Below are 5,466 nucleotides of genomic sequence, written 5' to 3' on the forward strand. Positions count from 1 at the left end.
TTCTCGCCCAATCAGCTGTGGACTGGGTATGATAGACCTGCTACTAACCCAATGAGAGCTCCTAGCCACGCCCAGCGTTAGAGACCCAGGCACAGAATCACAGGGCTGTTATATAGGAGATATATATATATATATATATATATATATACACGCAGTAGCATAGAAGAATTTATATTGGTAGAACTTTGCTTTACCACATATAGTTCACCTGGAAGCTACAATTTTCCATTGCAAGTACTAGCCAAGATCTGTTCTTTTTCCAGGGGGAGAAATGATCTTCACCTCCCTGAAAACGCCGCCATGAATTTACACTCGTCATCCCTCGCATGTCAGTGAATGAATCGCACATTTACTAATCGGTCTTTTTTTTATTTTTATCTATTTTTAAGTGTCCCTTCCTCATTGTCTGCTCTTGACTTTGCCACTTATTTCACATCCAAGATTGACTCCATACGTCAGGACATCACATCCCACCAGACCAGCCACCTCCCATCCTTTGCCACCCCTCCCCTTCCCTCTTACCAACTCTGACATCTTTCTCCCATGTATCTGGCGAGGAAGTCATGGCCCTCATACATTCCCCCCCCCCTCCCCCCCACAACCTCCCCACTCGACCCTATCCCCTCCCACCTCCTCCGCTTCCTCTCTCCTTCTGCCTGTTCCCATCTTGCCCACCTTCTCAATCTGTCCCTCTCATCAGGCACTGTCCCCTCTGCCTTCAAGCATGCTCTTGTCTCCCCTATTCTTAAAAAACCTACCCTTGATCCAAACACTCTCTCCAACTATCGACCCATCTCTCTCCTCCCCTTTGCCTCCAAACTTCTTGAGCGTATTGTCTATAATCGCCTCACTGCCTTTCTTTCCTCTCACTCACTGCTTGACCCATTCCAGTCTGGTTTCCGTCCTCTCCACTCCACTGAAACTGCCCTCACAAAAGTATGCAATGACCTCCATGCAGCCAAATCTAAGGGCCACTACTCTCTGCTTATTTTTGTTGACCTCTCTGCTGCTTTTGACTCTGTGGACCACCCTCTCCTGCTGCAAATCCTTCACTCTCTTGGTCTGCGCTATACTGCCCTCTCTTGGCTGTCCTACTACTTCTCTGATCGTTCCTTCTCTGTCTCCTCTCATGATGCTACCTCGCCCCCACTTCCACTAACTGTTGGTGTCCCCCAAGGTTCTGTTCTTGGTCCTATCCTTTTCTCTCTCTATACGTCCTCTTTAGGTGAACTCATTAGTTCTTTTAACTTCCAATACCACCTCTATACTGATGACACTCAAATCTACCTCTCCTCCCCTCGTACCTCTAACTGTCTTTCTGCTATCTCTTCCTGGATGTCCCAGCGCTTTCTTAAACTCAACATGTCTAAGACTGAGCTGATCATCTTCCCTCCCTCCCGCATAACCTCACCTCCTACAATCTCATTATCTATTGATGGCACTACTATCTCCTCTAGCCCCCAAGTGCGCTGTCTTGGTGTAATCCTTGACTCCTCCCTCTCCTTCAAACCACACATTCAGCACCTCTCACAAACCTGTCATTTCATCTCAAAAACATCTCCAGGATCAGACCTTTTCTCACCCAGGATGCCACTAAGATCATTATTCACTCACTGATTATTTCCAGACTGGACTACTGTAATCTCCTCCTAACTGGCCTCCCTGACAATTACCTCTCTCCACTCCAATCTATCCTCAATGCTGCTGCCCGGCTTATCTTCCTCACCAAATGCACTACGTCCACCTCCCCTCTCCTACAGGCCCTCCACTGGCTTCCCTTCCCTTCCCGAATCCATTTCATACTTCTCACACTCACTTACAAAGCCCTCACCCACTCCTCTCCCATCTACATCTCTGACCTTATCTCCCTCTACACTCCCACCCGTCTTCTTCGCTCTGCTAATGCACGCTGTCTCTCCTGTCCTCTGATTACTTCCTCCCACTCCTATCTCCAAGATTTTTCACGTGCTGCTCCCTTCCTCTGGAATTCTTTACCTCTCCCCCTCAGACTCTCCACCTCTCTACAAAACTTCAAACGGGCTCTTAAGACCCATTTCTTTACCAAACCCAGCCAAATCTCATCCTAACCCTCTGTTCTACGCTCTCTATGTACCCCATCTGTGTCACCCCTGTCTGTCTACCCCTCCCCTTAGAACGTAAGCTCTCACGAGTAGGGCCCTCTTCCCTCATGTGCTTATCCTTTCTTACTTTAATAATCCTCATTTGCCCAAATCTCACAGTTTTTGGCCACCTGGAATTTATCTCTGTCATTCACTGGTGTAGTTATGCTTAGTTACCCTGTACTTGTCCTATATAGTCTTCAACTGTAAGTCACTGTTTTCCTGTTTTGATTATGTGCTTATGTACAATGTAATTGGGCGCTGCGGAACCCTTGTGGCGCCATATAAAGGATAATAATAATAAAAATAAGCCTTATCCCCTCTGCTGGCAAAACCACCAGGTACTGCGGCTACACATAAAAAGGTTTTAAGCCAGACCTGCACCCATGCCCTGGTGATCTCGTGGGATCGCCTGTACTGCCACAGTGTCCACCGGCCGCGCCGGATCGCGATAAAGCACGGGTCCCACTCACCACCTCCCGAAGCACGGCCACACGATCCCAGAGAGCCCCCGTCGTGTGTGCCTGAACATAAGAAAACCGGAGCCTCCTGCTGTAGTTACACAGCAACCAGGGCTCGGGAGTGTACAGCGCCGCTGGGGAGAGATGGAGCTGCAGCACTGAATGTCACTAGACATGTACACACTGCTACAGCCCTTGAAGTCTTTTCTTCAAAAAAAAAAAACTCTTCTTAGGGCTGCCCAGAGCAGCCCCTCTGTTATGTGTCTGCTATCTGCGGCACCAACTACAAAACTGAGCTCCTGTGCAGGGAGGCGGGGTTATAGAGGAGGCGGCGCTATGCATTCTGGGAACAGCCTGTTGGTGCCTTGGATCAAGATCCTACTCTACACCCCTATGTCTTTCCTTGTGGAGCCCAGTGTACCCCGCAGCAGAAATCAACCTTTAGTAAATGTACCCCGTGGTCTCACAAAAACAAAATCTCAATGTATGTGGATGTAAAATGAAAAGCACAAGCCTGTCTATCCCATATTCAGTTGTTAATCCCCGGTTCCTGCCATGCATAATATTCTGCAGCCAACCCTAGACCCCACAGTGGCTGCCACTAGAGCAGAGTGAGCTATAGGTCCATAGATCCCTCACTGGTAATGAGCGGTGACTGGCAATTAATTGCTGGATGAAATTGTCTGAAAACGAATGAAGATCGATAGAGAAAACACACAGAGCAGCAGAATCGCGTGGGGTTAATCACCTTGTAAATAACGCATGAAATCCTGGTGTGCGCAGGAGCAGTCCCACGGGTTTCCCCCCAGCCAGACAGTCCCATTCAGGAGACTAAACGCACTGGGCTGAAGCCATGACATCTTATTGGAAGACAAGTCCAGAGAGGAGATCTTGGTCAGGCCGGGGAAACTCTCCCCGCTAACTGCGCTAATTTCATTCCTGCTAAAGTTTAAGCGTTCCAGACTGGAAAACCCATCCAACATCTCGGGACGCAGCTGGCGAATCAGGTTGCCGGCCACGGTGAGGTTCTTCAGAGTGGCTGGGTCGTGAAACCAGGACGGCGATATGGTCGTCAGGCTGTTATTCTGCAGCTCGATGTTGGTCAGCCCCTGGAATTGCTGGAAGGCCCCAGTTTCGATGGTGTGAATTTTACTCCCCCTCAGCGTTAAACTCAGCACGGACCTCAGACTGGGGCTGGAAAACACTGAAGAGTTGATCAGTCCGACATCCCTCTCTTCAAATATGAGAATTTCAATGCCTTCAATGTAATCTGAAATGAAGACGGAACAAAACAAAGAGGATTGTGGAGGTTCTTAGGAGGACAGGGACTAACAGGAGAGCAAGAGAGTCCAACTACACTAAGGGGCCAATTTATCAACAAGTGATAAATCTCATTGTGAATGATTAAACTCTCTGCGTATGATAAATTGTGCTCCAGCCAATCAGCTCTCAACTGTCATTTTTCGAACACATGACAGCTGGCGATTGATTGGCTGGAGCACCATTTATCATACGCAATACTGCGGAAGTATAAGATCCTATTCATATCCAGGGCACTGCAATGGGGATAAATTACTGCCCCTGAATAACATAAATAACTTGCTTAGCAACATAAAAATAGCAACATACTTCGTACAGGTTGCAGGAGGACATGTACAAACCAGTCTATGAAAACCTGAGAGAGTGTGAAACAACTTGCACAAAATAAAGTGAAAATAAATAACATTTAATAACAAAATGGGCAATAAAATTATATTAACCAAAACCTGGGTGGTATGGCGGAAATAAGCTGCAGTATCAGTTATCAGCTAATTACATAATATCTCACCTCACAGGGGGGGTAATTCCAAGTTGATCGCAGCAGGAATTTTGTTAGCAGTTGGGTAAAACCATGTGCACTGCAGGGGAGGCAGATATAACATGTGCAGAGAGTTAAATTTGGGTGGGTTATTTTATTTCTGTGCAGGGTAAATACTGGCTGCTTTATTTTTACACTGCAAATTAGATTGCAGATTGAACACACCACACCCAAATCTAACTCTCTCTGCACATGTTACATCTGCCCCACCTGCAGTGCACACGGTTTTGCCCAACTGCTAACAAAATTCCTGCTGCGATGAACTTGGAATTACCCCCAGAACCTCCTCTTCAACAATGTGTATGGGTTACCTAGAACGCCCCAATTGTAATCAGGAGATTTGTAGAAGAAACGATTTATAAAGTCGATTAACTGTAGTCTGTGGAAAATAGGAACTCTCTCTGTGTATATACTCTCTGTATGGGCCTGGGACTGAGACTTTCCCTACTGCTTATGCAAAAATGATAAGTACTGCACTGATGCCCTTTAATTGCCCATTATTAAATGCACTGAATTTTTCTATATTTTGTTGTGATAGTTTTGCATTTTTACGGGCCCCTGGTGGAGATGGGAAAGTGTTCGATAAATGTAACAGTGCTACAGTGTAACTGACAAATCGGTAACAGTTAATTCTCCTTTGTTGACAATTTGAGGTCTCCTAGGTAACGGCTGCCATAACCCTCAATATCATGTGTCACCCATCCACTCTCTCCTCGTTCCAACTGAACCCCCACAAAGCATAGAGGCCAATAGTGACATTTTCTTGTCAGCTGATAGCGCTTCAGTCTTCCACGCGCCACATGCACTTTCGCCACTACCATCTACTATTGTTCTTCCACTACTTTGCGTATCCCCACACCTCTGAGATTGTAAGCTCCTTTGAAGAGAAACATTGTTAGTCAGTTCTGCGTCTTTTGTTGGTATCCTGACATACAGTGATGGATAATGTCAGTTGTATTGTAAATAAAGGATTATGATAATTATACGTAAATCCACAGTTGCGGTTTATAAACGCCAAATGGCTGTG

This window comes from Pseudophryne corroboree, chromosome 8 (assembly GCF_028390025.1).
Source record: "Pseudophryne corroboree isolate aPseCor3 chromosome 8, aPseCor3.hap2, whole genome shotgun sequence".
Lineage (NCBI taxonomy): Eukaryota > Metazoa > Chordata > Amphibia > Anura > Myobatrachidae > Pseudophryne > Pseudophryne corroboree.